Here is an 18,613-nt window from a genome sequence, read left to right as displayed (position 1 = left end):
ATATTTACATTTCCATTCCACTCAAAAGAATGTGCATGAGGCATCAAGGGAGATTTAGTCCATGTTATGAGGTTTCTCCATTTTGGTAACCCACTTGTCATCCACATATAAATGGTTACTAAATAGAAAGCTAGTGCTTGTGTTACTAATGTCTTCTTGTGATTGAGCTTATTCATAGAAAATCAATAAGAAGATGTTGTGCTAATTTAATTCATAAGCTTAAAGGTTATTCTTCACCTAAAGAAAGATGTTGCTGCTAAAGGCCATTTAGATCAAAAGTTTCAGTTTCGTTTGAATCAAGTTTGAGGTTGATTTGGATAAGCTATACACGAAGAATTCACAAGGTTACGAGTGTTGATGAGAGGACTGAATGGATATAACATCTTGTATGTATTCTCAACTGAAATCACCTCAAAGATTGGACAGGAAAAGAAGAAGAATCATCGATCATCAAATCTGTCCAGAAAATTGCAAATATGAGTTGACTGCCTTCAAGCATGGATTTGGAGATTCAAATCCTGATAAATTGACTTGGAACTTTGTGAGCATGCCATACACATCTAGTACTTGTTGCTGTACAATTGGTATGAAGATTGGTTTTGAAAAAAATCAGTTTTGAGTTGGTTTCTGTCAGCTTCAACAGTGCAGTTTCAGATTTGAGCAGTTCTGGTAGAAAATTATTTTCACAGACCAAATGGAGTTCAAATGAGCTAAATTTTTGAGAGATGTTAGAGGACTCATAGATGAAGATCTCTACCAAATTTCATGCATATTGGGCTAGTGGTCTAAGAGATATGGATTTCTTTTTTCCTTTCTGAGGATGACAGAATCTGAAAACTGACTGAATGGAATTGGATTGCATTGTGGCAACAAGATTGAGTTAGCTCTCAAGTTGGTCATGAAGAATCAGTAAATATGAGAAATATAAATTTGGTCTAAAGGAGTTTCAATGAAAGAAAAGAACTCACACAAGGGTCCAAATAAGTTGCAATCAGAGTACAAGCAGCAACAAGTGATTGCAACTAGTTGGAACGAGAAGTAATCAGCTGAGACTATTGAATTGCAAGCAGTTTCAAGGAGTTCAAATCAGTTGAAGTATAGTGCAAGTCACTCCCTTGACCTCATATTGTTAATGTGCTTAAGTGAACTTTGTGTACTCTTGTATGCATAAATTTAGGGGGAGCTTAGCCTATATCTTGTGGGATTGTTGGTTTCTTTCAAGTGTTTGATGTGCAGTCCCACACATGGAAAAAGGAGGATGGGTAGTTTCTTTGGATTCTCTTGGTGTTTCACAATTATTCTAGGAGGTCTCGGTCTTTATAAACCAAATGCTCTTGGTTTAAATGTTGAATGTCCCAATCCTTTAAATGGACCTAGATTTGGATGAGATGGAGAAAATAATTGAAGAGTGGGCTTTCATTGCTATTTCTCCTCTCTAAGTGCTCATCAAGTACCTATGATCCATCCCATTGATCTCCCAGGATCTTATCAACAAAGAGTGGTAACTCCTAGTTCATAACTTGCAAATTTCATGAATTTTACCTTTGGTCTCTGTGTGAGTTGCTCTAGGTAAAGAAAGAACTAGGAAACTAATATGGATCTTGGATGATCACAAGAGCTCAGTTTTACCACATTTCATCAAGTGAGAACTATAGCCATCCAAATCATTGAAGTCTCACCTATGATGGTCATATCGATGAAAATTTATGTGGTGATCTATCTACCTTGGTGGTGGTATGTTTCCTTGGCATAATTTCAATTGTTGCAAATTTATCATGCCTTGACCAAGATATAGGATGAACTTCCCTCGACTCTTAAACCGATTCTAGTGCATTTCACAAGTAATTCAAGCACTTGATGCACATATTAAGGGGGAGCCCATCCTATGCCTTGTGTCTTTTAAGACTAACCTTTTCTTCTAGTGAATTTGTGTAGTCTCTTGCTGAGAATGAGTCTCTCATGAGTATGCTACATTGACTCAATCCAAATTGGTTATCTCTCATATTCATTTGGATTGTATTTTTATCTCTTAAGTAACTACTCTCCATAATATATCTTAAACTCCCTTGTTTGGACTTAATTGATCAAAAGTGCCTATGTTCTTGCCTTCCACATGTATATGTATGCTCTATCGAAAAAAGAGAATTTAGTCTATGTTATAAGGTTTTGCAATTAGTGATCTACATGCCTTCCACATCCAAAATGATCACTAGTTGTGAAATTCTCTTGTACAATTTAATGCTATCTCTTGTCTTTATGAGCATTTACTAGGTGACATTATGAGATACGGGCATTTATTCCAATTGGCATCAACTAGTGAAGATCCTTTCAATAGAACAACACTCGCACTTGTTGATCTTTGGGATTTCTCTTGGTTGGGCTGGATAGCTCTCGAAACAAGCTTTCTAGAAAGTCCAAGATGACTAAAAACGGAGTTCGGAGTAAAAAGATATGATGTTTTCCGTGAGGTGACCTATGCCGTTTCTGAGAGCTGCGGCAGTGCCACGCATAAGGGCGGCAGTGCCGCAGCTGTACAGGTCTTGATGGCTAGTTTTTGAACTCTAATGGCTAGTTTTGGTTTTGTGTGTATATATACTCATCCCACGGCCCCTGGGCTAGCTGCTGACAACCAAAACATTACAAAGCCTTGTGAAGACTCTCAATTGGTGTCAAAATTATGAAGATCATATTTCAATTAGTATTGATTGATAATCTTTAACTTGGTATATCAAGAAATATGTCTTCAGCTGATATCTCAATATGACAACAAGAGCTAGCAATGGACTTTCAATTGATATCAAGCATAAGTTTATGATATCTTCTTGAAGATGATGATGATGAGAGATGGGCACAAATGAAATTATCTTGCATAAAGAAGTACTAATCCCATCAAAGCACTAAATCCAAGTATTGAAATCATCTTCATAGTGGAGATTATGAGGCTTAGAACAAAGGTATATCGCTCCATGAACTCATGTATTATCTTTGTGCATCTAGGCCTTTACATGCTAGTGTGTGCATGTGTATGCAATTTTTGAGTCACATCATAAGTTTGTTCTTGTGGTGGCGATTAGAGAATTCTTTAGATATTTGGTTGATACCTCTTGTGGTTATGGCATGAGTTTGTCTCATGTTATACTATCATCTAAGTGAGGTATGAGCCAAACATGCTAACCTCTCAAGAATCTTGACCTAAAAGTTGCATACTTTGTTTGGTAGAAAATAGGTGAGAAATTCCATATACTAAACTTTTACCTACTCTTGCCCTCACTTATCGACCAACATTTCTTCCTTTTGGTGGAGAGATCCTTTTTGGAGATTAATGCCAAAGGGGGAGAAATATTGGGGGAGAATATAAGGGGAAAGAGATTGATATGAGGATGGAAAGGGGTAAAGGAGAGGCATACATATAAGGTTTTAAAAAAAATAATATTGTGGTGTGTGCAAGGATAGTTTAAATTGATGCACTTGATAAGGACTATTTATGCTAGTGTGTGGCATTCATGCCTTGAGAGATGCTTGTATTCTCCTGTGCTGGTCAGGCAGGTGCGGCAGTGCCGCCCTCTGCTGGTCAGCAATCTTTGAGTGCATGAACTATCATGAGCATCACGGTTATCATGCTACACCTTGCACCCCATGGATGCTAAGATATAGGGAAGTTCCCACACTTCATCTTAAATATGTGCATTTGGCATTTGAGGCCAAAATTTGAATTCCTTCAATGCACACATTTAAGGGGAGCTCACTATATAATAGGATTCAAAATCTTAATGTTTATCAATCTCTTATAAGCTTTAGTTGTGTTGTCATCAATCACCAAAAAGGGGGAGATTGTAAGTGCATCTAGCCCTTTAGTGGGTTTTGGTAAATTGAATGACAACACAATTAAAGGTCTAATAAGTTTGCTAAGTGTTGAACAGGAAATTAAGTCTATTGCATATACTTGTGGGTTGTGTGTTAACAAGTATATACAAGGTTCATCTAGTAGGCAAACTTGATGATATGTCAAACTGTGTATTGTTGTATTGGAAATTTTTGAAAGCAATCTAGTTCAAGCAAAAGACAACAATGCAAATGGAATCAATAAAATGGCTTCTATGTTGTGGGATATCATAGCATCATGTGAAAGAAAATATACTTGGTAAATGATAATGTATAGTGGATATAAGTTGGTCTCTACATTGGTTTGCTTACATGGATGAATATATGAAAGATCAATTGGAATGTCAAGCCAAAATGAGAAGGGAATAAGGAATCATGAATTAGCTTGACCATATTGATGTTGATCCATGTATGTCTCTATGTGAGACAAACTGAAGCTTGATTGATCTCAACATTCATATCTAGAAAATATTCAAGCAAGGATCAAAATATTGATGAAATGTTTTTCAATGGATGCTTAATATAATGTGACTTAAGTATGGCTTGATAGGGTGAAGATAGCAAGGAAAGGGCTTCGAGGTACTAAGCGAAGGTGAAGGGCAAGCGATGGCTTGGCGACCGAGGTACCATGGCTAAGGTGAAGAAGAGAGTACTTGCATTGAGTCGAGGTACTAATCAAGCTATGAGGAGTCATATTGTGTTGAGGATCAAATCATTAGTGGAAGTGACTTGAAGCCATAAAGGTGAACTCATATGTATGGAAATGGTTCAAGTCACATAATCAAGGTATAATGAGAATGAGGAAAACATATTCGATAATAGAAGTCCTTAATTGCCAAATAAAGTGGCAACTAGCTCAAAGGCATTTATATTCTTTTATGCTTTGAATTTGAGTTTAGGAAAAGTCGTACTATAAAGAGGGATTCTAGTACAGTTGGTCAACTGTGCAACCAGATGCTCAAAACTATAGATCTATATCCTCTTACCCAGCCAAAGCAGCCAGCCAAAAATCTCCAGATTCTACCTGTTTTGGCCAGGGTGGTAGTGCCATCCATAAATGATCGTTGGGTCCCAAGAGGTATAAATACCATTTGGGCCGGCCCACAATGTAGATCCTTCTTCTCCAATAGTTTAGTTCAAAACTGAATAGACTAAAGCTCACCTCTCTCTCTCCTTCACCCCTTAAGCAAATCCTTGATTCCAACCATCAAAACCTGAGAGAAAAGACAACAAAACTCGATTGGAGAGAAGATCCACTAATTCCCAAAGTCTAAGAGCATTTGGTTCATGTTTGGTCGATGGTTCTAGGGTTTGTTACTCTTGGAGCTTGCTCCTAGCCAGCTAGGCATCGCCCTTGTGCTTACCAAGTCGTGTGTTAGCCTTGGGAGGTTTGTAACCTCATCCTACAACTAAGAAATTACCCCTCACTTCAAGAGTTCATTCTCTTGATTTGAGAACGAGGGCAAGGCAAGCCTTGGTGGTGAGCCAATCCTTTTGTGGATGCCTCAACAACGTGGACTTAGACAAGCCTTGGTGGCTGTGGGGGTATTAACCCCTATACCCTTACGGCTAAGCTTGGGCCGGCCCAGATCGATGGGTTCGGTCCACCCGAAAGACGACGTTCGGCCTAGCCAACCTGATCGGAGTCCCGCACAAGGAGTCAAGGCAGATTTGGCGATCAAGCAGGATCCTGGTCGGTTAGAATAGGAATCCTTATCCGGCCACATATGGCAATTGTAACTGACTAGGATTAGTTTCTAGATCTGTAACTCTGCCCCTCGGACTATATAAGGCGGGTAGGGGATCCCTCTAAAAAACATCTCTCATTGACATACAACAATACAAATCAGATGCATGACGTAGGTATTACGCCTTCTTGGCAGCCAAACCTGGATAAAACCTCATGTTTGTCTTGCGTCACCGTCTTGTTTGTGGCTTGTGCATCTATCTACCGATAATCTACTACCTCGGGCATACCCCTAGGTAGACTACTGACCATATTTCATCGATAGTGGTGCGCTAGGTAGGGGGTGTGCGTACTGCTCTCCAAGGAAACAAGATGGTCATCATCTCTGCCTCCATGGCTATGCCGAACGGCCTCATGTTCACCATCGGCCAGATCACCTGGACCACCGGCTCCGATGACTTCATCGCCATGACCATGGAGGAGGCGTGGATTCAGTCTACGCTGACCACTGCTTCACCTGCATCGGCTACGGCTCCGACCACGATGGGTACAGCTCCGATCACGATGGATCTGGCTTTGACCACGGTACATCTGGTTCCGACCATGCCTGCATCATCTTTGGCCACACCGAGAACTCATCGTCCGCTACAAAGGAAAGCAGATCGACAACACCGACCTGCTCGACTCCATCGATCGGGTTGGCACCAAACTCACTGAAACCCTAGCTCTGGTAAGTATGATTCAAAGTCAAGCTAATGAGCAGGTAACCGCTCCCCACAATAGATCTACCCGACCAGCTCGGACTAGTCGTCCTGCACGACTTGGTACAGATCTCGTGGTCATATCTACTCCTGAAGGGCGCTCCGCTCATCGCCGGCCAGCCTTCGCGATGGGTCTCCGGCTCTCTGAGTACGAAGCCTCGATGGAAAACCACCAGGTCCAGCCCTACGCCCTGCAAAACGCTGCCTCTAGCTACGCGTATAACCTACAATGCCGTTTGGATCTGTGTTTTATGCACCGACCTCGGCCGAAGCCACATAACTTCGTCAACATGATCCGGACTGAAGATTATCAAGAAGGATCCATCCACACAGTCCAAGAGGGTGACTCCAGCTCCTCGTCTGGCATCGCATCTAATGCATCTGTCCACACCGAGCTTCAGCATCACGAAGATGACGGCGCCAAGTACGATCTAGATCTGCCAGACCACGCCCCGGGGTTTTCACAATTCCCGTCTTTCTCACCAAGACGAGGGGATTTGATCCATGTTGTTAGCAATGATGAACCACCAGCGGTTGACGAAATAGAATAAGAAAGGACTGCGCGTGAAGCACGCAATATTGACTGGTTTAATCGCCGACAAATCAAAGCCGAAGCAGACCAGGAGGCGCGACGCATAAGGGTCTAGCCACGCGACCTCAACGATGCTTTCGATAGGGTGGGGGACAAACAGGTCTTCAGGTTTCCAAGTGCCAACGTAGCCATCGCCATGGTGACAATGCAATGGCTACCCAACACCTCGGAAACCCAAGTGGTTTGCGATGAAATACAAGCCTATTTGATGGCTGCCATGGCCCAGACTGCAGAGATTGTAAATCAAGTCCGAGCTCTATCCGTCTCAGTCGAGTCAAGCCACAACCGCCAGCTCCCAAGTCACTCATAGCCACTCAACCCACGTGGCTCGCGCAACAACGACCCATCAAACAACCATCAAGGCAGAAACAGTGGCCACGATGGTGGTTAGGATGACAACCGCCGTCGGGAGGACAACCGTCGCGACGTCCGAGACGATAATCACCGAGACAACCGCAACAATCGCCGCGATAACTGCTGTCGCAGGGCTAATCTAGATGGCAATCGAGATCGCCGCAATGGCAATAACGATCTCCGCCATTACCTCGGTGGACGCGATCTACGCGCTCGCATCAACTAGAGAGCTGACGATCGAGCATCCTACGAAAGCTATCGCCGTATGGAGTATGACACTGCCCACGGTCCACTGGGTTTGAAGCAGTTTACTCCACAGCTTTGCCAAGTCATATGGCCCAAGAATTTCAAGCTCGAGAAACTTCAGAAGTACGATGGTAAGGAAAACCCCAAATTATGGGTCATGCTCTACGAAACCACGTGCAGATTAGCCATGGCTGACGAGCACATCATGTCTAACTACTTCCTAGTCGCTGTTGGCCATGCAGGTCACTAATGGCTGGTCAGCTTGCCGGTGAACTACTTTGATTCTTGGTAGGAGCTTAAGCAAGCCTTCATCGATAATTTCATCGCTACTTGTGAACAACCGGGCAACAAGTACGATCTGCAACGGATCCAAGATCGGAAAGATGAGCCACTATGCGAGTATGTCCGGCGTTTCTCAGAGATGCGCATCAAGTTCCCATCAATCTCTGACAATGAGGCAATTGAGGCTTTCATCACTGGCCTCCGCTTCCACAATGCCCTAAGAGACAAGCTCCTCCGGAAGAGACCTAAATCGGTCACAGCGCTCCTATCCATCGCTAAGAAATATGCGGACGCCGACGATGCTAAGAAGATAATTATTGAAGAAGCAGTAAGGGTTCCATGCTCCGACCACCCCCCACACCGTGATGACTACCACAGCAACTATGGTCGGAATGACAATTTTGACCGCCGCAACCAGTGCAATGACTCCCGCGACCACCGTGACCAACATAATCAACGGCGTAACTGCCGTGACGATTATAGGAGCAAGCGTGCTCGGGAAGACGACGGTGATGTCAATATCGTTAAAAAGGGTGGCGGATGTCGTAATTACGAAGACGACTACACCAAAGCATTGAAGGGGCCCTGCCAGCTCCATCCTAAGTCAAACCATACCATGGAGAATTGCTGCGTTCTCAAGTCTATCTATACGTGTCAATAGGCTCTGGATACATCCGACAAGCCTAATGATGCAGGGGAACAACGCAACGAGGATAATGACGACGACGATGCAGACCCTCGTCACAAGTATGTCAAGCCAACTGATCATGTGCACACCAACATCAGAGGCAAAGTGTCCATCGAGACCAAGCGGGAACGCAAGCTGCTCGCCCATGCTTGCTTGAACGTGGCCAACGCCGACAACCTCCTCGCTGATCCGTGGCTCCCTCTGTGGTCTCACCGTGAAATCTCTTTCAGCAGAAAGGACCAATGGGCCACAATACCTGAGCCAGGACGTTTTCCCCTGGTCCTCGATCCTTGTATCAACAAGGTCTAGTTCGACAGAGTACTAATCGACGGTGGCAGCTCCATTGATATACTATTCAAGAACAGTCTGCCCGCCCTGAAGATAGCTTAGGCGGATCTTAAGCCATACGAGGCACAGTTCTGGGGTGTTCTCCCCGGACAGAGCTCTACACCTCTCGGGCAGATCACGCTACCTATGCAGTTTGGGACCCCGGACCACTTCCACACCGACTACATCAACTTTATGGTCGCTGACTTCGACGGCACCTACCATGCTATTCTTGGTCGACCGTCGCTCACCAAGTTCATGGCCATACCTCATTACATGTATCTGGTGCTCAAGATGCCTACCGAGAAAGGAGTCCTAACCCTCCATGGTAATGTGTACGTCGCTTACACCTACGAAGATGATAGTTTCAAAATAGCAGAGGCCCACGACCTCTCTATTCGCATGGCCGAGACCATGCTCGATGCTAAGAAGACCTCAGCTGACCACCTAGAGATCCCAAAGCTCGAGGCTCCATGCAAGAACATCAAGTCAAAGGAGCACAAGGTGATCTAGCTGGTCGACGATGATTCTAGCAAAATGGCCCTTATCGGGGCCAACCTGGATCCTAAATAGGAAGACGCGCTCGTCAGGTTCTTGAGGAACAACATGGATGTGTTCGCATGGAAACCTACCGACATGCCCGGTGTACCTCGGAACTTGATCGAGCACTCCTTGAATGTCAACAGCAAGGCCAAAGCTATCAAGCAGAAGCTACGATGGTTCGCTCGTGACAAAAAGGAGGCGATTAGGGTAGAAGTTACATGGCTTTTGGTAGCCGGATTTATCAAAGAAGTGTATCATCTGGAGTGGTTAGCCAACCCGGTTCTTGTACGCAAAAAGAATAATGAATGGAGAATGTGCGTTGATTACACTGATCTCAACAAACACTGCCCTAAGGACCCCTTCAGCTTACCTCGCATAGACGAGGTCGTAGATTCAACCGCCAGTTGTGAGCTCCTTTCCTTTCTTGATTGCTACTCTGGTTATCACCAGATCGCTCTCAAAAAGGACGATCAGATCAAGACGTCTTTCATCATGCCTTTCGGTGCCTACTGCTACACGACTATGTTGTTCAGGCTCAAGAACGCCGGGGCTACATACCAACGTGCCATTCAGGCCTGCCTCATAGACGAGATAAAAGATGACCTTATAGAGGCCTATGTGGATGATGTAGTTGTCAAAACCAAGGAAGCACATACCCTTGTTGACAACCTAAAACACACCTTCGTGGCCCTCAATACATTCCAATGGAAGTTAAACCCAAAGAAGTGCATCTTTGGTGTTCCTTCTGGTATATTGCTAGGCAACATCGTCAGTTACGACGGCATATGCCCTAATTCGGAGAAAGTTAAAGCTGTCTTAGACATGAAGCCCCCCAAAAAGGTGAAGGATGTCCAGAAGCTTACCGAATGCATGGCTGCTCTCAGCCATTTCATATCAAGATTAGGAGAAAAAGGACTACCATTTTTCAAACTGCTCAAAGCATCCGAGAAGTTTGAGTGGTCGGAGGAAGCAGACGCTGCCTTCACGTAGCTAAAATAATACCTTACATCACCTCTGGTCCTCACTGCTCCCAGAGAAGACGAAACTCTCCTACTTTACATTGCGGCAACCAATCGGGTGGTCTCCACTACCATGGTGGTCGAGCGCGACAAGCCAGGCCACGCCTATAAGGTACAGCGGCCAATTTATTTCATCAGTGAAGTACTCAACGAATCCAATACCAGGTACCCACAGATTTAGAAACTGCTCTACGCCATACTGATAACATCTCGAAAGTTGAGACATTACTTCGATGGATATCGTGTGGTGGTCATGACCGAGTACCCTTTGGGGGACATCATTCGCAATAAGGATGTGAACGGGTGCATCATCAAATGGGCAATGGAGCTATGCCCCTTCTCCTTGGAATTTGCAAGCCGTACTACAATCAAGTCTTAGGCACTCATCGATTTCATCGTCGAGTGGACAGACTTAAGCACGCATGCCTCTCTGGGATCCGACGAATATTGGACGATGTACTTCGATGGCTCTCTCAACATTAACGGTGCGGGAGCGGGAGTTCTTTTTGTGTCACCATCCAAGGAGCAGCTCTGGTACGTCCTTAGGATTTATTTCCCGGCATCTAATAACGCCACCAAATATGAAGCATGCCTGCATGGTTTATGCATTGTGGTTGAGCTTGGTGTTAAATGTCTCTATGTCTACAGAGACTCAGCTCTGGTCATCAACCAACTCAACAAGGACTGGGACACAACCAGCGAGAAGATGGACGCATACTGCAAATTGATCAGAAAGCTGGAAGGCAGGTTCTATGGCATCGAGTACATACACGTGGTCTGGGACAAGAATCAAGCAGCGGATGCACTGTCAAAGTTAGGATCATCCCGAGCCAAAATCCCACATGGCGTATTCTTCCAAGACCTTCTCACGCCTTCCATCGAAGAGGAAGTTTCCACGGCAGGCAAGCCTCTAGACCAGCAATTGGTGGCTATGGTTCCGGCGTCGAGCACCATCAGGCCGCCTTCGACCACTCATGAGCCTGACTAGAGAATACCTTTCATCAAGTACTTAACAGATGGCAGCGGTTATACTGATTGGACAGAAAACGAGCGCCTGATGCGTCATAGTAAGCAGTATCTGCTCGTCGATGGCAAGTTATGGCACAAAAACGCAAAGGAGGAAATCTTGATAAAGTGTATAACCCAGGAGGAAGGTGAACATCTCCTGGACCAAATCCACTCTGGCTCCTGCGGCAACCACGTGGCCTCAAGAACACTAGTCGGTAAGGCTTTTTGAGCAGGGTTCTATTGGCCGTCAGCAGTAGCCGATGTAGAGAAGCTAGTCCACCATTGTGAGGGTTGTCAGTTCTTCGCCAAGAGAATCCACATACCAGCACATGAGATCTAGACGATACCAGCCTCTTAGCCCTTTGCATGCTAGGGACTGGATATGATCGGGCCTTTCAAACCGGCTTCTAGGAAATTTACATGCGTCTTTGTACTGATTAACAAATTTTCTAAGTGGATAGAATACATGCCTTTGATACAGGCATCCTCAGAGAAGGCTATCATGTTCCTTGACCAGGTCATCCACCATTTCGGCGTACCCAACAGCATCATCACCGATCTGGGTACTTAGTTCACCGGGAACGCTTTTTGGGACTTCTGCGATGAAAGGAGCATAGTAGTAAAATACGTCTCTGTGGCGCACCCTAGAGCTAATGGACAAGTTGAGTGGGCAAATGGCATGATCTTGGATGCATTGAAGAAGAGGATGTACAGAGAAAACAACAAAGCTCTCGGAAGATGGCTCAAAGAGTTACCAGCTGTGGTCTAGGGCCTCAGAACTCAGCCCAGTCATAACACTGGCATCTCACCGTACTTTATGGTTTACGGTGCTGAGGCAGTCCTTCCAGCAGATATAGCTTTCAAATCAGCATGGGTAGAGAACTTCGACGAAGGAAGGGTCAATGAAGTACGGGAACTAGAAGTGAACAGCGTAGAAGAGAAACGGCTCGATTCTTGTGTACGTATGGCCAAATACCTTGCTGTTTTGCGTAGGTATTACAACAAGAACGTTAAAGAGCGGTTCTTCATGGTCGGGGACCTGGTCCTAAAGTGGAAGACAAACCAGGCTGGCATCCATAAACTCGCAACCCCATGGGAGGGTCCTTTCATGATCAAGGATGTCACATGACTAACGTCTTATAGGTTATCTCACCTAGATGGTACTGACATACCAAACTCATGGCACATCGACAAGCTTAGACGTTTCTATGCTTAACTACTGAGATATGTACTCCTCTTGTACTTTTGATTTACTTCAATAAAGCAATTATGATTTCTCCGACCACTCTAATGTGTCACTTCGAATTTTATGGTTATTCTAACTTAGCCAGTAAAAGCCGACCACCACTCCTTCTACGGTTTTCGGAGCAGGCCCTGTCTCCGGTTCCTCCCAACATGTGCATGGGATCCGCTCTCTACGTTATGGGTGATCGGCAGGTCCCCCTTGGTTTGACTTGTCCGCGTCTACGTGTGCACAGGTCACCGTACCTCACACTCTGACCACATGGCAAACTAGGGCCGCACAAACTTTTTGGGATGATGTGTCGAGCAAAATGGTACAACTAAATAGAACATTAACATGTTCTCACTTAGTTACACCAAGATAAAGTTTCAAGCTTAAATACGTTTTATACAAAGCAAACAAGCTTATAATGATATACAGTTACGTTATTACAAGCTTGCCTAAAGAGACTCAAGTTTACAATAACACAACTATGTCCTCCTTCTACAGCTCTAAGCCTATTACATTGGCTGGTCAGGGCACGTGGCACTTACTGCTCGCCGCTTCCAATATCCTACTCGAGTCTCGGGGACTCTTGTGCTAGTCGAGCTGAAGGGGATGGCCCCGCCAGTGCCTGGCTAGTCGAGACCATAGGGTTCGTTGGTTGGCTTGCAACTGATGGCGTTTCTAGCTGACTTGTCGATGGCGTACCCTGTACAGGTGCTGTCCCACCTCCACATAGGTTAATGTCACCAATTATCTTTGACGACAAGTCCAGCTGGGCCGTCCGAAGCTCCTCCGCCTTGTCTGGGTCTACCTCCTTTGGGTACCCAGCCTCCAAGCGCTTGAGATCGATCAAGGGGTAGTGGGCACACACCATGCTTAGTACATGGGCACCTGTGTACTCACCCGCCTCCTTCACGAACTCTTGGAACCATCCCCACGCTTGTCTGCATCTCTCGACCAGTCCAAGCTGGGGCATCCTTGGCTCTTCCTCTGTGAGCACCGGGTCAATAAGGTCGAGGATGGGCACAATGCCAGTTGCCACTTCTTGGCACTAGTTCTTCCACATGTCCTGCTCCTCGGTGGCCTCGAGCCATCGTGCTTTCCAGCCATCACGCTCTTTGATCACGGCCTCTAGGTGCCTCTTGGCATTGACTTTTAAAACTGAACACCGTACAAGACATCAAATGTAATGACACGACAAGACAAGGTGGGCAACAGAATGAGAAAGGTGGTCTAGAATACTTACTTTTTAGTTCCTCCTTCATTTTGGTGGTGTGGTCCTGGAGTTGAGACTGGCTGCGTGCCAGTTTCTTGTTGTCCTCCTTTAGACAACCACACTCTGTGGTCATGCGGCTATTCCCCTCTTGGAGGCGGGTTACTTCAGCTTCTAAGCCTGCATTACAGCTGTCACTACCAATAATGCAACAATACGTGTTACACACCTGCTGTGATAAAGTGACAACTTACTTATTTTTTCTTGCCCTTTGTTATTAAGCTGGCCGACCAAGTTCTGGTTCTATGCCTCTAGCTCTGCCCTCTTCTGGTCGGCGGCTTCAAGTTGGCGGCGCAAGTGTTCCACCTCGGCCACCAGTTCTTTATTATTCGCCATGATTCCCTCAATCTGGTCGAAGCTCCTCTTTCGGTACTTCGCGGTCTTCGTCAAGTCCTGCATATAAACAAGCTAAGTCAGACAGATCGACTACATAATAGGGCCAAGTGGTCAAGCTAAACATACCTGGACTTTTGTCACCAGACGCTTTGCACCCGTTCGACTCTTAGGGTCTCTTCGACCTCTGGGATTTCTTTGTGCATAACCCATTCGTCGTTCCGCCAGCGCGACACATATACATGTTGTCGCTTATCTTAGGGATGGCCTAGGACCACTTCTACTTCGTCCTTTATATCCTCCTGTTTAGGGGGCGGCGCTGGTCTAGAATCTACAGTCTCCGCGACCACCACGGCTTTCCCATGAGCCGTTGCATCAGCAAGAGTGCTCTGTGCCACCTCCGGCTGCTGCTCCTCGGCTTGGTCTGGTTCCCTTAGCGCCAAGGTATCCACCTCAGCAGGATTAGTGCTCAGAACACTTGTACTTAGCTTAGCTATCTTCTCGACCAGCTGCTCAGGGACTATCGTCGGGCCGCTCACCTGCTGAGGTTCCGGCGGAGTTTCTTCTATAGGTTCCTCCATGGCTGGCTACTGGGCAGTTTTTTCTGCCATTGCTGGCGAGGTCATGCCACACCCGGCTAGCTTGTCAGGATTTTCGGTGGACGCCGACCTAATACATCAGAGAAAAGTTCAGAAGACAATAGTATTCAATACAAATTATAAGCTTACATCAAAGTTACAGATACTTATAGCTTGGACACATGGAATGATGTGGCGAAGGAGCGTCTCTTCGACTGCCCCTGCTCCGCGTGCTCGGCAGGTTCCACTGGATCTCTTTCCACCATCAGTACAGGCGTCGGGGTTTGATGCTCGACATTTCCCCCGCTTGTCCTCTGTGCTGTTGTGGTCGATGATGCAATCACTGCTGGCACAGAGGAGCCACCCTGCTTTGTCGACACCATTTGCCTCCTCCTCTTTCGAGGGACGAGCCGGAAGATGTCTGCATCCTCTGCTTCGTCATCTGAAAGGGGGAAGATGGCTTGGCACTGTTTGTGGGTAGCTGGCCGCTTGCTAGCAGCTCTAGTCGATGCGTCCTCCACAACCTCGAGTGCCGCCCAGTGGATGTCTTTGGTCCTTGCACTGGTCTGGGTGGCTGGGCCGGCAACTTGTGGCCAATCCACACCAAGGGTCGGAGACACAAACACTGCTGCCCGGTCACGACCATTATTCTGAGAAACATAAAAAAGATAACAGTCAATTTCCTATTAGAACATGATTCTATAGGTACAAGGAACTATCATTTACCTTTGGGGGAGGTCGGGCCAGCTTGAAGGCATGCTCGATGTCGTTTAACCTGACATAATTGGGATCGGCCAGGTTGAATAACTCCCCAATCTTGGCCTTGATTTCTATCTTGTCGAGCGCCTCTTTCATGGTCCTTGTTGGATCTGTGCTTCCCTGGTACTCGAAGCCAGGATGTACCCTCTTTTGGCAGGGCTGGATCCTTTGGCTGATGAAGTTCCCGACCACACTTGGGCCATCTAGCCTTCCCCACAGGATCATCCCGAGCGGTTCTACGATCTACTCCAAGTTCTCAGGCTTCTCCGACCAGCTGTTCTTCTTCTCCGGAATCAGCCCCATGTCGCACAGGGTGATTGTGTTTGGCTCTTCATGGATGTAGAACCACTTCTTGTACCACTCGTCTAGTGAGGTGTTCCAGGGGCAGTGCAAGTATTGGGCTTTCATACCGTCGCGTAGATTGAGGTAGACGCCTTTGGCTATCTTCGAGCCTCCGCTCCCTTTCTTCCGTAGATAGAACAGGTGGCGAAAGAGGTCGAAATGGGGCTAGAAGCCACCATAGGCCTCGTAGAGATGGATGAAGGTGGAGACAAGAAGAATCGAGTTGGGATGCAGATTGCAAATCCCAATCTCGTAATACAAGCAGAGACCCTGAAGGAAAGGGTGCACTGGAACCCCAAAACCCTGCTTGAAGAAATCCTCGAAAACCACAATCTCACCTGGTTGTGGATCGGGGAAGCTTTCTCCTTCTGGCGCACGCCATCCTGCATGTGCCTTGTTGTGGAGCACTCCCATGGCGACAGGTCTTTGAAGGTTTGCTCATTGCTCCATGACTTCCACCACTCCTTTGCCATGACTCCACCTTTCTTCTGGGCGTCTCTCTTCGCCATTAGTCTATCCTTACTAAGGGGGTGGATGCGGTGGCGAGGGGATTGGTGATGATTTTTGGAGGAATAGGGTTCAGCAAGAGGAAGAAGAAGGTTGCGGCGGCGAAGGACAATGGGGATCGGTAAAAATAACTTACCAGATCTATATTATAAATAACAAAGAGCTCCGTCGTTTCGTCCGCCCAAGATTCTTGGGAGACATGTGCACACGCCGTAGATGGTTGTTCACACAACCTCAAGATCTACGCCAATAAACACGCCCCATTGTTACCAGTGTATGCGCCTCTTCGTTGATAGTGTAAGAGGGCCCACACTGACGCACCTCCATACAGGTGCCAAGCGACTGTTTGCTAGAAAAGAGCAAGAAGATAGAGTGATGTACTATACCCATCTGCTTTTTTGACCAGACGTGTCAGACTGGACTTGGCAGAGGAAGGAGATAAATAAATACACCAAATAATATACGCATGGCATTCATATTTTCGCTGCATGTCTTGTGCTCAAGGATGGATCAAGCTACTACAATGCTAGGGGACTGCCTAGACCACTACCATGCTCGGGGACTGCCTAGACCACTACCGTGCTCGTGGACTGCCAAGACCACTACCGTGCTCGGGGATTGCTCCGACCACTGCCATGCTCGGGGATAGCTCCGACCACTATCGTGCTCGGGGACTGCTCTGACAACTGATGTGCTCAAGGACTGTCCTAACCATTGCTCGGAGAATGGTTCTCCTCAGCTACATGTGATTTGTACTCACATACAGTTGAGAGACATTTTTTAGACCTTGCTACAAGGCTCATACTTCATCTTCTAGCAAGCTTGGGGACTACGTCGGTACGATGCACCTACCGGTGCATCTCGTATCGCCTGTACAATGATTGGATTCTTAACTTCGGTGGAAATTCTTTTTTAGACCCTAGCACCACGTGCTTGCGTCACCTACTACCAGGCTCGAGAACTAAGTGGGCGCACTTCACCTTGCGGTAAATGTGTTTTAATCGACCCCTGTGCTTTGAATGATTGTAAGGATTATCAATGTGCTCGGGGACTGTCCCGACCACTGCTCGGAGAATGGTTCTCCTCGGCTACATGTGGGTTGTACTCACATACAGTTGAGAGACATTTATTTAGACCTTGCTACAAGGTTCATACCTTGCCTTCCAGCAAGCTCGGGGACTACATCGGTACGATGCACTTGCCGGTGCATCTCGTTTTTGTTTGTACGACAATTGGGTTCTCAACTAAACTGGGAATTCTTTTTAGACCCTGGCACCATGTGCCTACATCACCTACTACCAGGCTCGGGGACTAAGTGGGCACACTTCACCTTGCGGTGAATGTGTTGGTTTTTTCGACCCCTACGCCTCTGATGTTTAAGGACGCTATGCTTCAAGACCACTTACATTTCTTTCTAGAAATACAAGTGGGCACACTTCTCAGGACGTAAATCTTTTTCTTTTTTCTTAAGAGCACCATACATTCTTCGGACAACTTACTTCTCCGGTGATGACGGTGGTCAGAAATGTCAAGAACTCAAGCCTTACTTGTCGGAGAAGGTTAAAATGGTGTGTTGCAGCATAATACATGGTGCTCAGGGACTAGCTGTGGGGGTATTAACCCCTATACCCTTACGGCTAAGCTTGGGCCAGCCCGAATTGATGGGTTCGGTCCACCCGAAAGACGACATGCGGCCCAGCCAACCTAATCGGAGTCCCGCATAGGGAGTCAAGGCGGATTTGGCGATCAAGCAGGATCCTGGTCGGTTAGAATAGGAATCCTTATCCAGCCATATATGGCAATTGTAACTGACTAGGATTAGTTTCCAGATCTGTAACCCTGCCCCCCAGACTATATAAGGCGGGCAGGGGATCCCTCTAAAAAATATCTCTCATTGACATACAGCAATACAAATCAGACATAGGACGTAGGTATTACGCCTTCTTGGTGGCCGAACCTGGATAAAACCTTGTGTCTGTCTTGCGTCACCGTCTTGTTTGTGGCTTGCGCATCTGTCTGCCAACAATCTACTACCTCGGACATACCCCTAGGTAGACTGCCGACCATATTTCATCGATAGTGGTGAGCTAAACCACGGGATAAATTTTGTGTCTCGCGTGCTTCACTTTGTGTTCTTGCTGGTTTAGCTCTTTGCTAGCTATTGTTAGGGTTTGGTAGCTCAATCCTCTCTTGTGTGAGATTTC

Source organism: Miscanthus floridulus, chromosome 3 (assembly GCF_019320115.1).
Source record: "Miscanthus floridulus cultivar M001 chromosome 3, ASM1932011v1, whole genome shotgun sequence".
In the NCBI taxonomy this organism is placed as follows: Eukaryota; Viridiplantae; Streptophyta; class Magnoliopsida; order Poales; family Poaceae; genus Miscanthus; species Miscanthus floridulus.
This window is presented reverse-complemented; position numbering follows the sequence as displayed.